We start from the raw sequence: 26,632 nt of genomic DNA, 5'->3' as shown, positions 1-26,632 counted from the left end.
CAAAGCAATTAAAATTGTAAATTGTTATTAACGTTTTCAAATACCTTTTCTATTTCGACACTATGTCAAAGCTCCATTTTCAGGAGATATAGTCTAAGACAATTTTTATATTGTATTTTATATTGTCACATTGGAAATCCTTGTGATGTGCTGCTAAATTGGTAAATTTTTGACTTTGTTATAAAATAAACAGATTTGATTGGTATGCTAGGAGAATTACAGAAGAATGAATCTGAGCTGTTTTGGGCACACTTTAATCAATAGAAGCCATAAATAACCCGCAATGCTGTAGAAAGCATGAGATGAAACATCAGGATAATATCTTAATAAATGGACGGAAACTAGCTCACAGTCATTCTCACCTCATGTGAAATAAACGGCCAATTTCTTTAAAGCACATAAAAACATTTTGAATAGCCGTGTACATGATAAAGCATAAGCTAAGTGTGCAATAAGAGAAAGCAGAAATTAATGGTGAGGGATTGTGTGTCACTCTCTTCTGTGTTGTTGTGTGTTCCCTTTACATCTCAAGAGCACTTCCATCCACAACTTGACTAAATGTCAGCCTGCTCTTCTCCTGTGGCCCGAAGACAAGAGTTACGAGCATTTTGTTGAAAATAATTAAGAGCCTCTGTAGCACTGACCTAGAGTGAGTCTTCCGTACAACAACGTACCTCGCTGCATAACTACCATATACGATGCATCATTGAAGAAATCATCTAGCTGGTCACCACGGTTTCCTGAAACTGTATTTTCGTAAAATTTGTACAGACATGGGATCTGAGGACAGTAATTTTGCTTTATTTCCAGATTCAATCATAAGCTCGTGCTCCTCATACTAGCACAAATGGACATGTGCACTCTTCAAAAATGGCGCTATAAACATTTAACAAACTAAAAGATGTAAATGACATTTGTAAACTTTCAAAATAAAACATTCTACTGAATATCAGCTTGCTTTTCTTCTCAAAATAAGGATTTATTAAGTTTACATGCCATTCAAACAAGAAACTATGCTTCTTCTAACCACAGGTTTCAACCAGTGTGATGTGTGAGTGTGATGGTTATGGATGTGTCCTTGAATACCGACTCTGACTCATACCTATGTCAAAAGGAACAGCAGGAAATGAATCGCTCCATTACATGTGCCATACCTCACATAAAGTCCAAGCACCATCTTAGCATACAAGTGATATTTAAAGCATGAAATTGACAGATATTGATAAGCATGAACATTTGAATATAAGCAAACAAATGGATCAATTGTATCTCTTCCTATAACAATATCAACATTTACCTCCCATCTAACCTGCTCGCTGATATATGAGAGAAGCACTGCTAAATGGCTAGATGATACAAAAACAAACAAGGGGAGAGTGTCTGCTTTGTCGGAAAACACCTTTCCGTGGCACCCGTAAAATCAGGCATGTCAGTAGGAATATGTCAGACTAGCATGTGACATTTTCCTCCGCCGTTTACTCCGCCTAAAAAATCAATAGAGCACCATTGTTAATACGCATGCAATGAAAATCAGCTTAGAGCCCACTGAACTGAGCTCAGGTTGTCAACAAGTTCAACAAGCTCAATTCATAATCATATGAAGAGTTCAGATGCAAAAGCCTCTAAATGCCATTTGAAATTTTCTTCTTTAATGATGATTTTTATCAAACTTGTATATTTAAGTTCAGTAATTTCACTTAAATAACAATTAATAGGTAATTATCATTGCCATTAAGTGAAATCACTAAACTTAAATATACAAGTTTGATAAAAAATCATCATTAAAGAAGAAAATTTCAAATGGCATTTAGAGGCTTTTGCATCTGAACTCTTCATATGTTGATGTTTGTGTAGGAGCCTGAAACACACACAGCCGCTTTTCCACTGTCAAACCAGTGCAAGCCAGGGGGCCAAAATCAAGCTGCATTTAGTGTTGGGCCAGTAGCCCCCCCTTAAAACGTCTCCGTAGAACATTGTCACACAACTCTGCCAGTATGGAGCTAGCTGACTAAAAATAATTTTGTATGAAACTGGTATGTACCATTATCTTATTCTTTTTATTCATACTCATTCAGTCGTGCCTGTTTCCATTTATTTGTGTCTGTGGAATGCATAAAACAACCCCATTAAGGCTTTTAAGTCCAAAGGCTTCCACATTTAGAAAAAAATATTGATAAAATAATGTTCACATCACATTTCTATTAAAAAATGAATGAATTGAATGAGCACTAAAATCTAAGATGATATATATATATATATATATATATATATATAAATTACAGGAACGTCTCTCTCTCTCTGTTTTTCTGGCATTAACAATCTGTCAGCTAAACATTAAGTTATGCACAAATAAAAATGTCACTGAACTTTTGCAGTGTGATTGTAACAATGAGTTACCTAGAATAATGACATGTGAATGCATTAGTCCAATATCAACAAATGCGCGGGGAAGAGACAGATGAAACCAAATAATTACGTGATTATTATCATATGTGATTTGTCTAAGTTCCTTAAGAAGTTTCTGTTTTTTTTTTTTTTTTCATAATCATGTGTATTTATCGCAATCATTAGCATTACCATAAGTAGCGACGTTGATCAAAATCCCCTTCGAATTGCAATCAGAAGTTATTTCAAATTCTCACTGGTAGCTAAAAGAGTGTTTTGAGATTATTTTATTTTAATGTCTCATTGTTGAGGTTAGCTGGTAGTCTACTATGATAAGATGAGAAATGTTCAACCCTAATTCTGAGGTATGTAGTGGAAGACTCTGCCACTAGCTTGCACAAACTCCATTGGCAAAAAATGTTTACCGGCGCAGTGCAATTAGCCTTCAGTATTAAGAAAGTAGCAAATAGTGTAGCTCGCAATGTCGAGAGAGCGGCTCGAAAGGGACCTCTGCCTTTGTTCAAGACCACTCCTCAAGCCCCAGTTGGCCGGCTTTGGACTTGAGCCGAAAAACCCCAAGGGAGCTCAGAGGCCCTATCGAGCCCCGGAAGTGACCGTAAAAACACGACTGGACTTTGCATACGTAATAGGATGCAGCCTCTTGACCTGATAGTGGAAACGCAGCTATTATTGCATTGTAAATGTACAACATCCTTGACCACACGGAGGAAAAAGCCTTTCAAAAAACAAGTATTTGAGCAACTCTGTATCACTGAAAAGCAGCAATAGGACTCATTTTCTAGGCACAAATTTGAATGTCAAAAATAGAATGTGTTTGGCTAGATTTATTTGAGGCTGCCAGACTCTTCGTAAAGATTCTCCTCTTATCTGTCCCCAACAGATTAATGAAGGCCTTAAGGGAGACCACATCTACATTACAAACTCACAATATACAATTAACCAATGCAACTTTGGCTGAACACAACATGCACGTAATTAACCAATGAAGGAGGAGACCAAAGCAGACAAGCATTAGAAATAAATGGCCATCGTGTTTAAGTGTGTTCATACAAATTAAGTCGTTTACAGTTATTACGGACCTGGTACTAATTAGAGATAAAATGAAGTGTGAATTGTAAATCCAAGTATCCACTCCTCTATTCAAGAGAGCCTCAGTCAGTCCTGTGCCTAAGCCTAACATTTTAATCAGTGCACCTCCAGTGCACAAGACTAGTCCCCTCGTTGATTATTGCAATTCAATTTAGCATATTAATTATAGCCAGTGCCAAAGGGTATGTTCTCTTTTATCTGGGCTAAAGCTGATGAGCCTTTTTACCTAAAATATGTTTGATTATCTGCACCTCTTTAGCACGTTTTCATTGTACTGTACTCTGGGATGGAATTATCTCAACAGTAACTGTAATTTGAATCATGTTACCCCAGGACCTTAGTGTAAATTAGTGGCCATCACAGTGGGAATATATCCCATGCTATCCTACAAAAAAAATGGATGATAAGTTAGGTAATGTGCAGCAGCAATGTGAAAAGGTAAGAGCTTCTCCTTTTTAAAAAAAGGATACAAATAAGACAAAGTTTTGATGTAATTTAGGGTGACAATATTTTTTCTCAATATATAATTACAGTATAATTTATTTTGTAGTCTATCATTAAACTTAAATTTACAGTAAACATAATAAAACCAGAAAAAAACTGTAATGAACAGTAGCATTTAAGAAAATATTTCTGTATACATACAACGAAAAATACCAATTGTTTTTTTTTTTTGACTAGTGACTAACCAGACACTAGGTTAGTAGTGTCACAACACTGAGGTTCCTAGTCATGTTTTGATGTGTGGAAGACATTAAAACATTCTGGGTCACCTAGCTTCACCTTTCTAATCCCAAAGCAGAAAAGTCGAACAAAGCAAAAGTGCCAGATAGTAGGTGACAGAGTAACAAAATTATGTTAAACTGAGAAGTGCGCATATGTGACGGTGATGAAGTGAACACACCTGCCGCGGCTCTCCTTGTGTTTGTGTAGGACTTCCTTCAGCGCTTTCCCCTGGCATGCCTGTCACATCCCCACACAGTGGCAGATGGGGCCTGCTTTTTATGTACTAATCAAGGAGGAATTCGTTCCCTCACAGACATGTCACCCATGACCCCTGCGTCTATTCACATTAATTATTCATCCTCAGTGAGGTGAATGCTGCCAAGGGTGGGCCAACAGAGGAGAGGAGGGAGAAACAGAGGCCGGTGAAAGAGAGAGATCACTCACAGTTCTAGTCATCACACTAAAGTACTGGTAACCTCAGCATGTCCTCCCACTCGCCCCTCTCCCCGCAGGACCGCCATGAGGGTCAATACGCCTCAAACTCACCTGAGAGAGATATATGAGGGTTTGGGCTTGAGCTGCAAAGATTCAGAATGAAAGAAAAAAAATCTAGAAATAACTTTAAAATCAGTGGCCATTAAAATCAACGTTTTGCTTCCTACTTTTAATTAATGTATAAGACAAACATAGGTCATTTTTCTGCCCTTGGAGAAAAAAAAAGAGCAATTCTGAAGAATCCAATTGTGACAAATAAGTACAGACTAATGCAGAATATTTGTGCCACCTATAAATTGCATGTTGAGGTTCACAGCAGTCAAACTACAAAATACATTTATCCACTTTTCAAATGGGTTGGAAGGTTGTCATCAGCTATTCATTGTTAAAGGAGTAGTTCACTTTTGAAAAAAGTTTTTTTTAAGGTTTTTGATTAAAACATTTCAGCATTTTTCGCCATATAATGCACTTCAGTGGGAACCAAACGGTTCAAGGTCCAAAAGACAGTTTTAGTGCAAACTGTTCAAAGGGCTTTAAACTATTCCAGACAATGAATAAGAGTCTTATCAAGCGAAACAATCGATCATTTAATAAATAACAAAGTTTAAGTTTTATAAGCTCAAATGCTCACCTTGCTCTGTTCTGTGACGCACGTTTGTGACTCTCCTGTTCGAACTCGTTCATCAAAATGAACTAATCTTTTTCCGAGTCATTTGGTTCATTCAACGAACGAATTGACTCGGAAAAAGATTTGTTCATTTTGATGAACTAGTTCGAACAGGAGAGTCACAAATACAGAGCAAGGCGAGCATTTGAGCTTATAAAGCCTAAACTTTGTTATTTATTTGTTTAATGAGTGATGGTTTTGCTTGATAAGACCCTTATTCAATGTCTGGAATCGTTTAAAGCCCTTTGAACAGTTTTCAATTTGTACTGAAAGTGTCTTTTGGACATTGAACCGTTTGGTTCCCACTGAAGTGCATTATATGGAGAAAAATCCTGGAATGTTTTCATCAAAAACCTTAATTTCTTTTCGACTGAAGAAAGAAAGACATGGACATCTTGGATGACATGGCGTTGAGTAAATTATACGTTTTTTTGAAAAGTGAACTACTCCGTTGTAACAGACGCATAAAGTGAGTTCTGGACGTCCAGGAGCACTAGAAGCTTTTTTTTTTTCCATTGCATACTACACAGCTGCAGGCCTATGACCTGTAGACAGATGTTAGCCATAGAAGCTTCTTCATTCATCAGCAAAAGAGGTTTCTCTCTTTTTTTTTTCTATTCCTCCCTGGTTGAGGGTGTAATTTACTCCTCTACATCTAGTGGAACTGTAAATTGATCCTGATTGTTTACTACACACAAGGAAAGGGGATGAACATTTTGTAAAGTAGTCTACATTATTACACTGGTTACGGCGGCAAAACAACATGCTAGCACTTTTCATATGGCACAAATTGCACATTGCTCTTGCTGTAGCTGGATAATTTATTTAGCTTCGCTGATAGGCTTCACTCAGGTTATTATCAGGAAGCTATTTCCATTTTGCTTTTTGGCCCATTAGTGGCCAGTGGAACACAAGGCCAGCGTAATACCCTGTACTCAATGCAAAATGACCTACATTACATTTACACTGATATCCCAGTACAATAAGAGTGCTAATGTCCGATTAAAATTATAGTGTGGGGTGTGATTTACTGAAAACAATTGTCTGCCAAGTTCACCTCCCAGTCTCGCCTATTTCCAGTTGAACTCTTGACATTGTTGTGATTTGCTGTCATGACGGTGTTTATTGGACTTTGTGTGCCCTTCTACTCGCATCTTAATAGAAGGAAATAGGAGTGTGTACGCTCCACTGAGCTTCCACCGAGTGACTTTCAGCTACCTTGCAGAAGGTGAGCAAACCAGTGGGGAGTGGGCCATCATGGCAATGTTGTGGTTCATTTGAGTGGCACGCACTGAGAGAAAAACATGATCTCTCTAAGTAGCCTGGAATTTCTGGGTAGTGGGGTCACCGGGGAGGAGTTGCACGTAAATTACAACTAATTACTGGTCCTTTTGAGTCGAGTTCGGCACAACCCTGCCATCACCACACAGACGTGGGAGTGACATTGCACTCCGGCTTCCCTGTGTTGCCTCTCTGCAGGGGTGCTGGGACAATGCAATGGGTACTGTGATATTCTCGTTCACCTTCAGAGCCAAGATGAGAGAGAAAGGTGCAATAACATATGGACGACTGTTCTAAGAATAAAGTGGTGACAAAATGGAGACGGTGATCCATTGCACTCATATAACAAAATGTATGTTTGGAAATTGTGCGAAGCCGAGGGGGTAGCAGGTGTGGTATTATAATGCCATACAATTAGTAGCTGCAATATGCATTTCACAGCATGCACTACAGGTTTTTTAAATGTATTTATTTACATGGTCAGAAAGAGGAATGAATGTATGCCTCATAGGTATATCACAACCCGCATTGCACAAGCAACTTAGTTGTTTCTCTAGTAGAACCGGTATGCAGTTTTGTTTTTAAATGAAAAAAAAAAAATTATATTTTAGTAACTCCTGATTAAACTCTTTGACAGGTATTTGCATTTATTCCAGTAGTAACTGAATTTACACACACAGTATACTGTCAAAAATTATATTGCCTCACAAAGTCTGTTGACATAAAAAAGGCAATTCTTCAGTTTCCCAGCATTATGTATATTTGATCAAATCATTTGTGTAAATTAAGTAATTATTTTGTCTTGTGGAACACACATTCATACAAAACCAATACTCATTTAAAGTATAAAACTAGCACTATGATTATCTGATTATATAGATGGCACTGGCAGTATTGATTTTCTAAATTCAGCTCATTTTTTATAAAAACTGCCACATATCCTTATTGAGGTAAAGGTCATTTCTTGAATGATTAACCACCATTTTTTGTAATGTACGTAAGAAATTCCATACAGTTATTTTGTCAATGTTGTAGCCACAGTGTTTTATCTTACAAAAAAGCAGTGCAATGTTGCATGGACCAGCATGAGATGAAAGTAAATAGCCATGGACACCCACTAAAGTGTCTCTGGTGTTATGTTGTAAGTCTGCTGCAACTCCCCTGTCCCCACTTTCAACTATGAAAGGGGAAAAAAAAAATACGTTCAGAATTCATAAAGGGCAGAAAGCATCGAAATAAAAGAGACACCAAAAAATAGAAACAGAAACTGTGCATAAGCCTGTGCATCTTCACAGAGCAGAAAATCCCTCGTCTCCTTGTGTTCCTCATGAATGATTTCTAGCTTCCCATTTCTACAAAATAATGTATCACACTCGAAAGACAACTCGGGCTGCGTAAGGGGATGGAACTTTTGAGAAGTGTTTACATGCTGCAGAAAAGAGAAAACCCACAAGCTATAGGCAGCGGATCAGAGAGCAAAGAGGGAGCTGTGAAAACACTGAGAGAGACTGAGAGAGAGTACACAAAGTTCAGGAAAAATAGCCAGTGCGTGGGAATGTGTGACAGCTTTGTAGGTGTCACACTAAATATATATGAATGATGGTGGAAAAGGAAACATCAGAATTTGCCCCAGCAGCCTAGTCTGAAGCATATTGTGATTTTCCACCAGTGTTGAGAAAGCCTGAAACTGTAGCATTCCAAGTTACAAGTTAGTAACAATTTAAAGGGACTATGTGTAGGCATTGCTACCATCTAGTGGTGAAAATGTATTTTACGTTGAAACGAACTGTGCTCTCCAACGCCTTGCTTTTTCAAATGCGCGTTGCCTCTACGGTAAGCATTATGTATCAAAAAGCTGTGACAGGATTAGCACTTCGTCGAGTGTTCATTCGGGTGAACAGGTTTGTTATTTCAAACAAATAGCAACCTGACACAACGAATAAACAAATATTAGCCTACAATATGAATTACCGACTGTGAAAAACATGAACTATTGTAATAAGTAGTTAAGCATTCTTTATTCGTTATATTTTCTGAAGTAGCCTATGTGCATTAGATATCATCATTAGCTTTTAACTATGTTCATCTGTCTTTATCATAAAGTACACAACCAAACAATGAAAAAATCTTGTAATTAAGACTTTAACATTGCCTTACCTGTCAAGAAGAAAGCAGGACTTCAGAGTCTCATTTGAAATCTGTCTCCTGTATTAGCTCTATCACCTGGAAAAAGCTATCCCGATATTAACTCGTATTTTTTTTTTTTTTTTGTAATCTCCGGACACGTTTCCTTTTACGATCTATTCTTGGATTTGTAATGCAGCCTTTTCCATTGCACTGCTTTTTCAAGTTACACACAGTCCCTAGAAAAAGTCTATAAACAAGTAACAGGTAATTCAACTCATGCCATTTAATGACGCACAATTGCATTTTACTAAACATATTGCTTTAACAAAAGAAAAAAAAAACAGGAACTCAAGGGAAACCTATTATGCATTTTTTATTGTTATTTTACCTTTAGACAGTGATATAGCTGTTTGTGCATGTAAACGAACGATCAGCATAAAGCAGACATTAAAGGGTTAAGTTAAGTTGTCCATAAGAAAACAGTTATTTGTAGTCCTACCATTATTTTTGCTATTCATATTTGAATAATGCCCACCTGCTGGTAGCTTTGGCCCACAGTAGTGTGTGATTTCACTATGTCAAGGAAAAACTGGCCATAGATGAACATGGATACCACAGTTACCATGGATATAACACCGTTAACAGCTGCTCATGAAGCCTGCTTATGGTAAGACCTGTTACATTTCAGACACATGTTCTAAGCGCTTGACCAGTCACAATAGATTGGTCTAGCTGACCAGTCAGGGCATGGGCTTTTTGGAACAGAGGATCTTAAAGAGACAAGAACTAAACAGAGCGTTTCAGACCGAGAGTGAAAAAAAGGTAATGCAGCAATGTAGAGTGTGAGAATTTTTTTTTTTTAAAACTTTAACCCTGTAAGACCCAAATATAGAAAAAAAGAAAAAAAGAAAAAAATGTTTTCACCTATCAGATGTTGTTGTAGGAGGCCTCTGGTGCAAATAATGAAGTGAAATGTTTTAAGGAAATGTTGTAATGTTGCAACGTTGGGCCTATTGGTGAGCAGGATTTTAGCATTTGCACTCACGTTGTCAGAACAAATATACAGAACAACTAAGGGCTTATTTGAAGTGTGGATTGCTTAAAATCTGTTTTTTTGCAGTGTCTGCAGCGTTATTTATTTAAAAATAAATAAATAAAAAAATTGGCCTGCCCATGTGTGCACGTGTGTCTAATGACATGGATTCATTGATTTTAATGACATGGATTATGTCTAATGACATTGTGTCTTACATGGATTCAAGGTTGTCTAACCAAAACTTACTGTATCAAAAGATGGAGCAAATCCGACCTTTCACGAGTTGGGGAGCCGATGACGCATAATAATAATCCTTTCGTATTAGAGATGCTCGGATGGGCTATTTCTTGCTTTTCAACCACAGTTAAAATATCCATACCGTCCCACCCCTACTGGTCACACAACTCTAAAAGGAATATACAAACCCCCCAGACCTCTTACATCCCCACATTCCAGAACATTAACACCTGTCCCTGAACAATGGACCATGCAACCCCCTATATCTGAACATCCACACCTTGAATAACCATCCTCCTCCGTCATCTACAAACTCTGTCTCCCTTGCTACAAGCAGATATTTGGGCAAACAAACAAAGCCTAGATTAAAAAAAACAACAAAAAAAAAACTGCTAACATACAAAAACAAATTTCAAGTACTGGTACTGACGGGAAACTCCAACCAGAAATAATTTATTCATTTAAAATTATTCAAATCTGATCTAAACTGAAAATTATAACAAAGAACACATTTAGATATTGTGAATAATCAAATACATTATATTTCTGTTAGAATTTCTCCTGTATATGAACATATGAACATAATATATTTTTCTGGGGTTTTACTTACTTCAATGTTGAGATATCCAGTCAAATGAAACAAGGAGATGTGCTTCCAGTAAAGTTTGCTGGTTGCATGAGTTCATTACCTTATGGCAAGACCTATATACGCATTTACTACCCAATGGCATTGCAAGACTAACCATTAGGACCCATTAGCTATGTAAATGTGGTCTTAAAAAAAAAAAAAAAAAAAAAAAAAAAAACCTTGCAGATGCTGTAATTTTACAACCACGGTAAATCATATAAAATTGTTCTAGCAGACCCTGAAAATAAAATTTCAAACTTAAAAATGAGCGTTATATATTTCATATATTCATTAATTGAATCATTCACAAGAACTATGCAAATGAACTGATTCACTAAAACAAATCCCTATGCAATGAGAGGACTGTTAAGAGCAAATTGGATTACTGCCTGCTATAAAGCTGAGGGTGCAATAACGTGTAAACAAAGTGATTATTTAGCATTATTAAGGAGCATTTTGTAACTATAGTAGTAAGTTGTTATTGGAAAAGCTACACTATTTTTAAAATGGCTGAAATGTAATTATGATCTAAGCTTCATGTTAACACTGCTCTCCGGCAGTTTCATCTGTCTGAGCACGTCTCTGCATAGCACCATTTTCACTGAGCCCAGTGCTGCCCTGTTCTCCAGCAGAGGTCAACAGCCACACCCACCTGTATCTTAGCATCACATCTCAGCCTCACTGCAGCTCGGTCCTTCTCTAAAAAACAGAGCAGCCCTCAGGCTTTCGCTCTCTGTCCGTCTCTATTTTCTTACTCTTTACGTCTCCCTCAGAGAGAAGCTAAATGTCTCAGGAAACAACCAGAATACAAATAAAGCAGAGACTGAAATATAGAAACAGGACAACATGGTAACAGACATAGAAAATGCAGGAGAACAAGAGAAACGGGTGGGGAAGATTGGATGAGAAATGGGACTGATGTGCAGGTGGAAAAGAGGGATAATAGAAGAGAGATGGGCATGGGGGAGTGGAGGCCAGAGCTGATATCCTCCAGCGCAGTCAGCAAGCAAATAGACAGGACAGACATTAACACCTGGTAGGCTGCAGCTTTACTAAAGCCTCTTAGCAGAGCATGTGTTTAGCTTCCAGAGAATGTCATGTGTATCTGCATAACAGAGGGACTCACCCCTAACGAAAAACTACGACAAACCCACCCTGCCGAGGTGAGGAAGGCCTGCAGCCAGGCTGTGTCTTTACAGTCTGCTAAGTGTTAGTTTGGTGGAGAAAGCGGGTAATTATCTCATTGCCACACTACCGCTGCCTAGAACAAAGAAGAAAACACACACTGTGGTCTATAGTCAACATGACATCACCCACAGCCAATTTCACTTGTGACGTAGTTCTGTGTGAAAAAGTTGATTCGACATGAAAAGACGGGGTTGGGACTAGGTTTTGAGCAGGTCTTTGACTGGGATGGTGAGGTTTAAAGTCCGCTAATATTAGAGTAATTGGCATTCAATTTCTGGGTAAACTATTAGGTAGATTTTTGAAGGTTTGACTTTCACTGTTACCTTCAGTCAAAGATAAAAATGTCAAAGTTTAAATAAGTCTTTGCAAGTAGGTATAACGTACATCCAGCCAGTTGTTATAGCAGAATAGGGCTGATCAGGATCAGTCTGAAGTGGTTTATTCTGCGATAACAACCGGCTGGATGTACATTATCCCGCTTATTTCAGGGCTACTTGCCACATAAGTAAATAATTAGACAAGAAATATTGATCTGAGTTCAAATATTGTATTAGCTCTTTAAACGCAAAGCTTCAGTGGAGAGAGCAGTTGCTAGGAACAGTCATACCACTTATTACAGTATTTCACCCCATAAATAATCATGGGAATAAGACATATTGAAAGATTTGAGAGCAAACTGTTTTAAAATTGTACTTGTTAGTTATTCTAATCCAATACAGTGTACAAGACAAAGGTCACAAAATGGCAGCAACTCCGCTTGAATGAAACAAGAGATTAGCTCACCAAACGCAAAAAAAAAATCCACAAGTAAAAAAAAAAAAAAAAAAAAACATTCCTAGCAAGCATTAGCACTCATGAAATGGCGTATGGATGACACACCAATTCGTATTTCCATTTTTGACGTGCTGTTGACTTAACGTTACATTACTGTATAAATGTATGGCCCCTACCCCAACCCCGTCCATAAAACCTACCCGTCACTGGGGTTAATAAGATTTATTAGTCTTCCCTTACCATCCTAGGAAAAAAATATCGCTCCCCAGATGTAGATGTACATTTTGCTTCGTTTCGCTCAGACATTTAACGGCATGTACATACACGCGGAATCAAAATGCATATAGATAACACACCACTTAACTTGAAAGTTGCGTGTATGTTTACGCAAAAGTCATGATGCCATGTAGAGAATTCAGTAATCCGGATGAGTCTGTGTTGTCTGTTTTAAGCGGTTGTTTTGGGGGAATAACATACCGCTGGATGGCGTGATTGACCAATCAGAATCAGGCATTCCACAGAGCCGTGTAATAATAAGCTATAAATGGTGCACAATAAGACCATGTATTAAGAAAGCAAGCAGGGACCATTTTGATTTCCATTTTGATTTTGAAAAAAATGAGGCTATACTTTATAAAAAATTCAGTAATATAGTTTGACTCTTATCGACTCTTTGCCTCAATTTGTAAACTGCTTTCACATAAGCTCCAAACATAAGTTTTCCACTTTGCTCAACAATAAGACCATAAATGTATAATAAACATTTTGATTTTATGTTGATGATAACATAAAAAAGCAAATAAATATGTATGCATGTAAAATACAAATCCTCACACAAGAAGGTCCAGAGGTGAAATATCTAGACAAGGGCCACAAGTTTTCTTGCACATCAAAAAGGGTTAGATAAACCCTACCTGCCATCCGTGGAGAAATTCATCTCTGACATCAAATCAGTATGCAAAACAGAAGAAGATAAATTCAAAACAAACTTCCAATGTTAATCTAAATGTCTGATAAACAGATTAGCTCCAATAAACCATGTACTATGTTGTAATTTCACCACTGAATAATAACAGCCTCACTCACCAACCAAAGCTTTACAATACACACACACACAGACATTATTCATACTGTGACAAAGCTCTGTCTTTCTTCACAAGTCTTTGGTCTGTTTTCCTCCCTCCATTTTTTTTAAAAGAAAAGAGAAAGGCATCAAAGGACAGCAAGCGGTCGACTCCAGCACGGAGGAGCTCAGACTGGCGACCACAGATACAGCTAAGGTTGATAAATTGTGGATTTACCAAAATGAAAAGAATATCATATTTACAGGCTACAGCTGTTTGCCCAGCACTCAACAAAGGTCTAAATGGTCGTGTCAACAGTGTTCAAAACACAGTGTGTGTGCGAGGGGTAGGGGGTGATGAGACAGACACATCTGTGAAAGGGTGACTGTTCAGAGCCAGGCACATAAATAGCCTATATTAAAGACTCCATAGGGAGAGGCGGCGGTGGCTTTCCCGGTCTTCAGCAGAAAGCTAAAAATGATCATTACAATCATTAAAGTGAATTGACAGGCAGCCACAGAGAGAGCGCAGGCACTGAATTCCATCCAGCATCTCTGGGATTAGACAGGCATCGAGTCCTTGTCAGTAATTCTCCAAGACAAATAGCATGGCTCCCCAGACACCGCCCCCTGCAAGTCGCCAGGCAGGCAGCACTAATTAGCAGGGGAGGTGTGAAGGAGAAATCATTACTTTATCCACACAGAGCTCACCCCGCAGTCCCTCTTTCAACATAGCAGCAGGGGAACGAACGGACAAGCAGGAGGGAGTGAAGAAGGTGAGAGCGGGAAGTCAAAATGGGGGGTAAACGGCACTACAAGACTCTCGACGGAAGGGGAAGAGGAAGGCTCGTCGAGCATGACCGGAAATGGTGCAGCTTGGCATCTAGTAATAGCAGATTGATGCTTGAAGACTGCAGGATGTGCCAGAACTGCCATTCAATTTATGGGGCAATATTTTTAGAAGGATAGACTATTGCCATTACCTAAAATAATACCCAAACAGCTAGTTGCTCATTGGTTTGCATTACTTTGCCCAGCTATGTAGCCTGACTGATATCATCAGGGGGGTTCATCAAATCAGCTTGCAAAGCGGAAATCTTGCTTGTTAGGGTAGCTGCAAGATTGACTAAAGAAACCTTATCAGCATGATGGTGTAAAACTGTACGTTTCTTGTCTATTAACTTCTTGTCTACTTACTCCAATGACAGAAATAAGCACAGTTAGAACAGCAAAATGTCTGGGAGAGCATCAATTTGTGACAATTTTGTATCGGAGTAGGTAGCGCTTCAACATTAATACTGAATCAAAACTAATTAGCACAAAATGTGCAATTGAAAGGGTTAATAACAGTATTTGGTTTTGATAAAGCATGATAAACCAGCATGCATGAATAATGTTACGTCTTGTTAAAGAATACGTTTATAAAGGAAAAGAAAGTAAGAGAGTCTGGGCTATAGCTTTTAACCCAGTTGTCCATGAATGCAGGTAGAGAGCAAAGCCCCAAGACAAAGATCCAAATAAAAGAGCCAGAGCAACAGTCATAATCTTCTTTTATCCTTTCAATGACCATCAGACTAAAAACACAATCTAAGCCATTCAAACTGACCAATTGGTAGATTACAACTTTCCTCACTGTGACAATTAGAAGATCCCCAATAAATACACATCTAAGTCTATGGTCCTTCATCATCATCATGTACACCTCTGAGCCCATAAAAATCACAATCACAAATAAAGAAGGAGGGTTGTTTTATTAGTAAAGAATATGCTTATTTTATTTTCATCCCTACAGTTTCAACTATTAAAAAGTCAGCTAATAAATATATGAACGAATGTCAAGAGTACTCAAATTAAAAATCGTTTTATTTTCAAGTCAAAATGGAGGGTAAAAGCTCCTAGAAGACGCTTGGCTGAAGGGCAGGGCGAAAGAAAGGCTGGTGAAGGATGACTGAAGATGCTGCAGCAGCTTAGTGCTTAGTAATTGTAGATTGATGGCGGAAGCCGGCAGGACGTGCCAGGCACTTTTTTGCATACCTGAGTCCCCTCTCTCTCTCCACCCCCACCCCCCCTCGCGCTCGGCTTTGTCCCCAACAGTATGATTCATGAGACTGTTGCTTTTCTCCTGACCCTGGCAGCCCTGCAGCACAAACCATCAGGTACAACTCAAAACAGTTGCACCCTTCAAGATTAATGAGCGAACCCAGTACAGGGCGGAGATGTGGTGCTTTGGCTCTCTCTCCTCCGCTATCACATACAAACACACTCCCTCCCTCCCTCTTCAAAGCCCGCTTTCATCTTTAAGTGAGAGAGGCCAACCATGCAACCCACACAAGCTCATCAGGGTCATAGCTTTATGCAGCAAGACACAGATCAACAAGAAAGAGACACAAAAATAGGAGGTGGAAGAGAGCGGGGGAAAATGTGTTGGTGTTGATTTACCTAAACACTTGCCATTCATGTCTGGACACAAATCCCTACAGGCATACCTGGAGATCCTACACGCAAACCAAACAGGATTTAGCCTCGATGCTCTCGCTAAGTGGAGCCCATCTCCTGGTTTCGTGCACCTCAACTGCCACAACTCTCCGAGTGTGCTAAATATTTCAGTGGAGCTCAGATTGCGTGCAGTGTTTTAAATGTGTGATCTTTATTTCATGGGGACAGAATGCCTTAAAACCCCTACAAGCAGCCCAGTTGCATTCCCGCCATTTCTGTACTACACTTTGGCTAAGCGGCACTTAAGAACACAACATGTTTGAGCTGCATGGCCCTCCAGCTGTGCCATCTACCTTTACTTATCTTGAAAAGCTACACAGGACGACAACAAAACGAGAATTGCAGAATGGAGAGGTCAACCTATCTCATAATTACAGGCTTGAGAACAGCTGGTCTTAAAGAGCAATATGATACATACACACAAGCTGTTTCCATCAAAGCTGCCAATTTAATATATATTCATATATATTTATAGTCAAGTGAAAAAGAATGAATACCCTTTTAAATTTTAGTGGCTTCTGTCGCCTCTGTGAAAGGAAAAAAAAACACTCTTGTGTCTTGTGGTTTTGATGCCAGAAGATTTTATTTTCAAAAGACATCATTATCAAAGCCGAGTGGAACAACTTCAGGTTGTTGTTTCTGACAGCCTTAACTATACTCCAGTCAACGCATATTGAATGTCAGACTCTAAAACAAGAGATCTCAGTTCATCCAATGACTTCACGTGATGGTAGCACAAAAAGTATTCAGGTCATCTTATGACAGATGATTATATGGCTGACCATCTAATCATCTCATGTCATCTCTCTATGGCCACTCATCATATGTGAGTGAATAGTAGAGTATAACTTGTTAGTAAATGGCTATATTTTCAAGGATTACACTTGTTTAATTTATAATAGGCTACAATCCTTCGACAAATTGTATGGTTTCATGTATGGACATAATAAAAAATTATCTGGTTTGTGGCAGGTCTTGAAATTAGGCAAATACAACCTCAGATGAACAACAACACATAACATATTACACCTTATCATTGTGTGTTAAACAAAAATAAATCCAAAACAGAAAAGCCATTTGTGAAAAACTAACCACACCCTTACTGCTTTAATAGTTAGGGGGCAAGTAGCAGTCAGGTGTTGCTAATCAAATACCTTTGATTCATTGATCAAGTGTAATCGTCTCTATAAAAGCAAAAGTCACCCCAAGATCAGACCATGCAATGCTCAGAGAAACAGCAAAAAAAGGGGGAAAAAAATACATTTTAGACTCTACAGGCCTCAGTTAGCAGAACTTTTCTCTCCCATAAGCACTTCTTTGGAATTGCGTTTTCACGCTAATATGCCCCGTCTAGTAAATCTGGCTCTTAGGCCCCGTACACACTACTGCGTTTTCGTTTAAAAAAAGGAGAATTAAAACAAATGTGATCTATCCACACCAGCGTTTTATCTGCGTGTTAGAATTCAGTCCACATTAAATGACTGAAAACGCAGATCAGGTGACCATTCACCAACACTGGGCATGCCGGTGTAAACAGTGGCTGACGAATCAGGGAAGGACACGTCATGACTGATGACACCCAATCATAGAGCCGAGCGTGAGCCTCTGCGTCATTTCTAAACTCCTCCCTTTGGTGCCGTCTTCAAAACGCAAAACGGAGCTGCAGCGTTTCTAAACTTCTCTGTGTTAGGTCTTCGTTTTTTCCGTTTTGCGTGTTTTAAACGAACACGCAGTAGCGTGGACCTTGCCTAAGTTTGTCACACATGGCTTCTCCATTTTGGCTATATTTTTTGTTCAATAAATAATGTCATGGAGTGATATGTCATGTGTTGATTTTCATCCGAGGTTGTATTTACTTAATTTCAAGACATTGCTAAAGACCAATGTTTTTTTATTTATTTTTTATTATTATATCCTGATATGTACAATTATAGAATTCAAAAGGGTATACTTCCTTTTTCACATGATTTTACACAACTTTCTGCAGTTACATTTTAGAATCTCTCAACAATCTATCAATCTATCAACATGCCATATCATCCACTGTCCCTCAATACACAAAGAAAACTGATAGCAGCACGGACCACACACAGAACTCCACCACACTGGCCTGAGTTTGGAAGCTGTATGCACGGGAGAGCACAGTGTGTTATCTGTCCAAAAAGAGGCCTTTCAACATGTATTCATAAAGGTTCTGTAATGGCATCTTTTGGGAGAACTATTCTCTCCATAGAGTCAGACAATGAAAGAGAGGAAAGAAGAGAGAGAAGAGCGAGCTATGACTTCATCATGAGCAGAATAGAAATGATGCCCCATTGGGGTCTATTAGGGAGTCTTTACATAAAATAGAGGACAGTGGGACTGTGAGGTAGGAGATGCAGTAAAGCCCAGGCTTAGTGTTAATAGGGGATAGGTTATGAGAAGCATACCACATGCAAGTCTGATATATGGATCTATCTATTGTTAAAGCAGTAAGCACCAAAAAAAAAAAAAAAAAAAAAAAAAAAAACACAGTCCAAATTTGGTTTTCCCTAATTTGGCTTTAAAAAGACTATTAGCACAATGAATGCAAAGAAAATATTAAAATGATGCAAAACATATCAAAGTGATGCAATGTAAACTAAGTGTGAGTGTTTAGGGAGGGGGTACTGAACTATTAAAAAGCGATTAAAGGACAAGTTTGGTATTTTACTATTAAAGCCCTGTTTTAAGATTGTTTCTGATGAAATAGAATGGTAGACAGATGCTGCTGTCCCGAGAATTTTCAGATTCTGTGGTAGCACCCCCACACCTTTACAATCCTTCATACAATCCTTCAAAACTTTAGTTTACAAAGACGTGAAACTCACCGAGTGGTCTGGGGTGTTCAATGATATGCTCACACAAAAATCGCTGCAAAAGAGGCTTTCCAACTGGTTTTATCGTAGTTTTTGTACAACTCCATTGACTTGTATTGTGTGTTCTGGAAACGGAAATGGGGTTGTTTGTTTTCTTTCTGTAGTCGCGGTATCGTAGGTACACTATACAAGTGGTTTGCTTGCAATTGGCAAAGGTACACTCTAAAAAATGCTGGGTTATTTTAACCCAACTTTGGGTCAAATATGGACTAACCCAGCCGTTGGGTTAATTTTTTACATTACATTTTTAACCCAACATTTAGGGTTTGTCCATATTTGACCCAAAATTGGGTTAAAACAACCCAGCATTTTTTAGAGTGTACATTAACGCAACCATCTGGGCTGAAGTGTCTATTATTCAAGCTCTCAACAGAAGAACTTACAGTTGTGAGGCGTTTGGAAAATAGGTCTACAGTTTTACAACGAATAGTAAAACACCTGTTGGAAAGCATATTTTGCAGTGATTTTTGTAAGAGTCAGTGAACACCCCAGACCACTCGGTGAGTTTCACGTCTTTGTAAACTAAAGTTTTATACATTTTATGAAGGATTGTTCCTGTGCACCTATGCTACCATTATAGAGGTGTGGGGGTGCTACCACAAAATCCGAAAATTCTCGGAACAGCATCATCTGTCTAAAAAACAATCTTAACCATATATTTCATCAGAAACAATCTTAAAACAGTGCTTTAATTGTAAAATACCGAACTTGTCCTTTAAAAATATACAAAAAAACTAGTAAAGGGATACTCCACTTTCCACTATGGAAGTCAATGACACCAGAAACTGTCTGTTTACTGATATTCTTCTAAATATCAGAAAATCGACTGAAAACATTTGAAAACGGTAAAACCCAACTGTTTTACTCTGGGGGAGTGGTAAAATGAGCATATTTCAAAAAAAAAAAAAATCCCTTTAAAAAGTAAGCTTGAAAGAGTCCATTGCAGTGAAGGGGTCAGAGAGGCAAAAAATGTATTAGTTAGGTATAATATAAATCATATTTTTTATGATCACTTTTATGATCATTTTATTAGCTACACCTTGCTATTATCGAGTTAGACCACCTTTTGCCATTAATCTATCTTAATTCTCCATGGCATAGATTAAACAAGGTGCTGGAATATTGGTTCATATTGACATGATAGCATCACACAGTTTCCGCAGATTTGTCGGCCGCACATCCATGACGCGAAACTCACCTTCCACCACATCCAAAAAGGTGCTCTATTGGATTTTGATCTGGTGCCTTTGGAGGCCATAGTAGCCCCTTTTCCACCAAAGCATTTTGAGAGCCGGTTCGGAGCCGGTGCCTGCGCGTGAACCAGTTCTTTGTGTTTCGACAGCCAAAGAACCGGTTCGCGGCCAGGAAAACTGGTTCCAAAGTGGCACCAACTCTTTGCTGGACTAGAACCGTTCTTTTAGCACGTCATGCTTGTGTCGGGGCCTGGGGCGGGTTTAGATGTGTTCTAAACATATTTTCTGACCATCGCAAAGCCAGGAGAAACTGCAGAACCACGCAAGCTTTTTTATTTATTTATTTTTTATAAGCAAACATAAGCAAAGAAAAAAAATGTCACGATATAGAACAAATAAATGGAAAGAAAAAAGACACAAGACAGGGGTACATAACTTATCAGAAAAGATTAAAAGACTTACATATTTCAATTGTTTTTAAAGTTTTCTTGGTACACGAGTATAATCCCAAAGCAATGTAGGCTACTTGCAAGCATTTCTAGTGACGCTCACAGTGACGTAACGACGTCGTTCTCTGGGCGCTCTAGTCAGTGGAAAAACAAACAGGTTCTGAACGGGTTCGCAAGTTGAACCAACTCCGAACCAACTTTGAACCAGCACTAGTTCCGAACCAGTTCTTTTTTCAGTGGAAAAGGGGTAAGTGAACTCATTTTTCTGTTCAAGAAACCACAGACCCTGTCGCAGCAGAAATTAAGACTCATCAGACCAGGCACTGTTTTTCCAATCTTCTATTGTCCAATTTTAGCAAGTCTGTGTTAATTGTAGCCTCAATTGTTCTGTTCTTAGCTACGGAGAAGAGACTCCACCAAACACTAATGGCATGGCATTTAACACACTCACAGTCTTCATTAAACATTCACACCTTACACTCGCTCCAGATTCAGTCATCATCATCTTTGAGGTGAAGGAGATCTGTTATCTCCATGCTGCTCATTAAAATTAGATTGAAATGGTGCCAATTTCACTTATTGGCTTAATTGTCTGCTTATATAGCTGAGCCAAATGACAGCGAGGGTGTCAGAGCCAAAGGACATATTCGGTCCATTCAGACTATTGCCCGATCTCATCACTTATCCTACGTGATTCATACACAGCATGCTGAGCTGGCCTACAGACAGCTTCAATGATTTCTCATCAATTATGAGGAATGAGGTCATAAATCAGTGCCACATTAATCATCAATCAGTGCCTGCACCCTGAATGGAACTTGAGGAACACTGGTCTGTCTTTTATGTTCAGTCATGTGCTCAACCACGCTCATTTGTGTCTCACGAGACAGACACGGACAAGACAACTCCAGATACCTGCCTCTGGGCCCTCAAACAGTTTCAAATCATCAGAGTGCCACCAAGGGCATCATGCCCCCCTGCTTTGAGTGACGGTCCTGACTTGCATAGTGTCCTAGTGGAGATACAACTTTTTTTTGTGACTTTGTCTTTCTTTATAGGTGTAAAAAAGGATAGTCAAGTGGTACGGTTATTATTTAGCCTGAAAGGAAATAATATCTGCCACAATAATACCAAAAACTTCACCTGAAGTTTTTGTGAGACTTAATTTTCATTGATAAAAAAATGATCTGTTCTGGAAATCGTATTTAAATTCTGCTAGACTCACACCCTTCAGTTTGAATAGTCATGATGCTTCTGATTACCATGTGTGAGTACATTCACTCCCTTGTGGTAAATGTTTGCGTATGTGTTGCTGTTTGTGTACATGTTTGTCGGCGAGAGATAGACTGCCTGGGTGTCAGTGCCTTCGCGAGTAGGTGTTTTGGTTGTCCCTGGTCCAACTCACTGCACAATGTTTATATTTGCCTGTGTGGTCGGCATCTGTGTGTTCGATTTTGTTAGAGATACATACCAGAGCATATGTCCTTTTCTGTGGATCACGGTCTTCTTCAGATCAAGGTCGGTTTGATTCGAGCACTACGTGTAGGATTTCCCATTCTTCTATTTCTGCCGGAGGAAAAGGGTTTATTTAGTTCATCACTTAACATTTATTTACAGATAAGACAAAGATACGCTAAGTCTGACTAAATAAAAGCAGTTAAGCAAACAACCACTCTAATGCCTCCATAAATAGTATGAGCACCTTACTCTAAATATGAAATCTAAATATAAATCAATCGGAGATCCCACCATTGCAAACTGATTATAAAACAAAAATTGATTATTACTCTGATCTAGAAATATATATATATATATATATATATATATATATATATATATATATATATATATATATATATATATATTAAGCAAGCCAATAACCTGAATTTGTTCAACTCACAGCAGAATGATTTGAGTATATTTGGTCTAAAAACACTTAGCATCGTCTAAGAGATTGGAATAATTATCTAAGATAGAATTATAACATCTTAAAAACTCTGTCCCTTGAAATTAAACTAACTTTAAATGAAATTTAAATATATAAACTATATCTAAAATATGAAAAACAAAATGACTAAATATTATGAATTAAATTATGTTGCAGTATCTAATGATACTAAAATAAAACCGTTATGAACCACAAACTTACCTACACTTTTATTTATAGAACCACAAATGAAAGCACAATTTTAGGGGTGAGCAAAGGCCAAAACATCAAACAAACACCAACAAACTCCTGACAGAAAATCTATATTCCCTATCAAAAGAACATAAACTAAAACCAATAAATTACCCCTAAAATCTAATGAAAAACAGGAGAAAAACACTATTTACAAAAGAAATGTTACTCACCCCATACAGTTTCCATATGTGGAGACAATATTTACAATACTTAAATAAATATAAAAAAAGAAAATGAGATTGACAGCCACTTATCAACTCAAAGCCATAATTCACACTGAACACAACAGGGAAATCAACAAGCTAGCTAACAACCCACTGTTGCAATAGCAAACACACAATAGCACATGTACAATTGAACAACAGGAAATCCCAAATTGAGCAGAGCTCCCTCTTCAGGCACTCCAGATCATTTTGTTGCAAAAAAAATGCAAACACATATATTTAAACTATTTTAGTGTTTTTTTTAAAGGGTGTAACATTTGTTCAAAACAAATAAAAAAATAAAACTTTCACACAATCACTGGACATTATTCTCACTCTGGGTCAGTGGTTTATAAATAGAAAATCAAAAAAGAAAATACTCGTCAATGTAATATTTTATTCAAATAGTCACCTGCCCACAACTTTCCACCATGTACAGCACTGTAGGAATAAAACAGCTAGCTGGGCATCCCTTGTCGGGATCAGTTGAACAGCTGGACTGTGGAGTGTTTGGCTGGCAGAGAGAAGGGCACAGCTGGCTTTTAAGAGGAAGAGCTCCTCTTGAGCCTGTGGGAGGTCACAGCCTGCTAGGCCGCAAAGCGCTGCACTACAGGAGCTGTGTGTTAATGCAGAAGTCCTGTGCACTGTGTGCAGATGTTGTTCTTCCTCAGTGGCTGCCTCCTTGCACCTCTCTCCCCCGCTCATTTTTGTCCTGTATAGAGGTCTACTAAAGATGTACCCCTAGCCCACATCCTCATGGCAACAGGAATCGTTTAATACTGGCTTAAATAAGTATAGACCACTGAAAACTCTACAAGGTCAACGCGTCCTTGATAATGCTTGTTCGCTACCTTTTTGAATGTGCCAAACAGAGCCTTTTCAAAACCATCAATTAAGTGACGCTCTAATGACAAATAGCTTTTGACCTTTACTTCTAAGCACATTATGTGCAGTCACTCAATATATTTAATTTCACAGCATTTAAAACAACCCTTGATACAAGTGGCACAAAAAACGTCCTTGAGTTCACCATTACATCCACTCATTTATCGACCGTGGAATGCCACACGAGTTTGGCACTGGCGGGTCTCCATTGTGGCGATGAGTCTCTGGAGTAAAGGGAATAATGAGACCGTATACTGACCCTTGTACTTGTGACGTAACTCCCGAGGAGCCAACAGAAGTCATCAAACAGCGTTGTCAGCAGTGTTCTGGCAGAGATGGATTGCGTGAGTGAGAGTTGAGTGACAGGCCACGCAGTGGGGAAGAGGAGACGGTTCTGAAATCTCCCACTGTTGGGTGCTAGCGAGTGTGCCGCACGACAACCTCCACAGCTCTGCTTGATGTGCCACAGCTGCCAGAGAAGACACCTTTCATTGACAGATTAACAAAGTCTGTTAGATTAGTAAACAAGTCGAACAAGTAAATGAACTACTTTAGCATCTATTCTTAAAGATGTAGATCACCCACAAATGAAAAGATGTCATCCTACTTGATGGCATCCTACTACTAATTGTTTTTCCCATTTACCCCATTGAGGTTCATTATATTAAAATTCATTGATGTATTAATTCATTAATGGGCTCTATGCACGGCGTTATTTCCGGTGAAGGATTAAGGATGCTCGATAACTTCCGCCGATCATAGAGTCCAATGCAATACCGAGAATTTATATTGAATTTTATACTCCATGGTTACACTAATGAAACGTTAGTCACAAAAACAGATAAAACAGACACCCCTCGTTGTGTTTATGCTTCTTTTTAAAATTATATTAAATAAACATAACTATATATAAAATGACATCTAGTTTCGTTTCAAAGACGGGAGGACAGTAAATATTGAAGACTCTGCCATAATCCCGTTTTCTCCGGTTTTCCTCCGCTTTAATCTACACAACCGGAAATGGACGAGCATCTTTACGTCAAATGCGGAACTTATGCGTGCATATAGCCCATTAAAGCACAAAGAAGGCAGTATAAGTCATGCCATGGTTGGGAGCATCAGACCAACTGCAAAACTGCAGCAGCCTATCGAGAGAGGCCCTTGGTCCCTCGCGCCCACTACATCACCTACTGCCGAAGCGGGCGTGGCCTGGGTCTATAAATGTAGCTCGATGGGCTGATATAATCTGATTTTTTATCTCTTCAGCGAAGCTCACGCATCACTTGTTCCGGAGTGAAGAACCCACGCCATCTGAAGCCACTGGCCTTCATCTCGCCGCCTTTAGTCACCGTACCTGCTACGCTTTCCGGCGTTTATATACTTTTTATATACTTTCCTGAGGATAACACTCCTTCCTTCAGTAGAAGAAGCTGTAGAGGCCCATCTTTGCCCGCCCTCAGCTGGATGGCGAGCTAAGATGGCAGTATATTCTAAAGCTTGCTGCACTACTTCCGCTATGCTCTTCGCGCCACGAAATCCACTGCACTGGAACATGGCTTCTCTCACAAGGTCTGTGACACTGACGTTATCTGAGATGGCGGACGCGAAGCGCTCCACGGCCTCTTGGATCATCCGTCAACAAATTCGTGAATGGATTCGCCGAGGTTCAGAAGACGTCACAGGCTATGAAGCACTTCTTACTGAAGCTCTCTAGCTTCACAGCAGATCGCCCAAAACAGTCCACAGCGCCGTCAAGCCTGGGACCAGAGACCACGCTCTCGCGCTTGGACAGTCGGTGAAGCTAGAGGGATTGAGTTAGAGACTTCAAAATCGCTGTGGTTAAAGTTCACACTGTCCTCTATCTGTGCTAAATTAAGTAACTTTCTAGCAAGTGGTTCTATGGGCTGCCATAGACTTCCAGAGCGGAATAATAATAATAAGAACACCAAAGATTACAATATGTACCTACGCACCTTCTGTGTTTGGCCTCTAATTATGCAATATGCAGGAGAATCCTCACATTCACATGATTCGTTGAGCAGAACAGAGCAAGGTCCACGTATGCTTTTCTGATTAAGACGAGGCTGCATTCCATAATGGATAGCTAGACTTTACTCACTGCGTGAAGTGATTTGTAAAGTGAACTGCTCATTATTTTTGACACTCATTGAGCCAAACAATTCACGGATATTGCAAACAAGAAGTATCATTGTTGATAAAACAGTTATTTTAAAAAGACGACGGCTTTATATTTCGTTGTGTTTTTCCCCCCATTAATTATGCATCAAAAGTGGCCCGAGAGCTATGCTTTCCTTATAAGCTTCTATTTCTATTAGTCAGTCACAAATATGTTTTGTTTGCAAAACTATTTTTGCTTTAATAATTCATCAAAAGCAAGAAGAAATATTATCATTCAGGATCTACAACACTTTTTGACACTTGGAGGCAGGGAGCAGGTCCTCATTCTGACAATACATGCAGACCTCTGGCCTTTCAGATGCATTATTTAAACATAGTCTATTGAGTTTCCTAAACATGGACACAGGAACTAATACATAACACTGATGGCACTGACCCCAGACACTCTGGCACTGAGAATAAACAGAAGCA

At 38.8% G+C, this 26,632-nt stretch overlaps 1 long non-coding RNA gene across 5 annotated transcripts in view; it reads right to left on the bottom strand.

The window, feature by feature from the left end:
- LOC148977567 (uncharacterized) overlaps positions 1–24,483 on the bottom strand; it is a 214,203-nt gene extending 189,720 nt beyond the window's left edge. For 4 of the 5 annotated variants that reach the window (XR_016169698.1, XR_016169699.1, XR_016169702.1 and 1 more), the window contains exons 1-2: positions 23,105–23,274; positions 22,224–22,318 (exon numbers count right to left, since the gene is read on the bottom strand). This is a non-coding gene — a long non-coding RNA (uncharacterized LOC148977567). Of the gene's footprint in view, positions 1–22,223; positions 22,319–23,104; positions 23,275–24,281 lie in introns of those variants that run through there. The other variant, XR_016169701.1, reaches the window with a different exon arrangement.
- Between the last annotated feature and the right edge of the window lie 2,149 nt (positions 24,484–26,632).

Source organism: Pimephales promelas, chromosome 9 (assembly GCF_988280905.1).
Source record: "Pimephales promelas chromosome 9, fPimPro1.hap1.1, whole genome shotgun sequence".
Taxonomy (NCBI): domain Eukaryota; kingdom Metazoa; phylum Chordata; class Actinopteri; order Cypriniformes; family Leuciscidae; genus Pimephales; species Pimephales promelas.
Note: the sequence above shows the minus strand (reverse complement) of the source record. Positions and strands in the feature narration are given on the sequence as shown.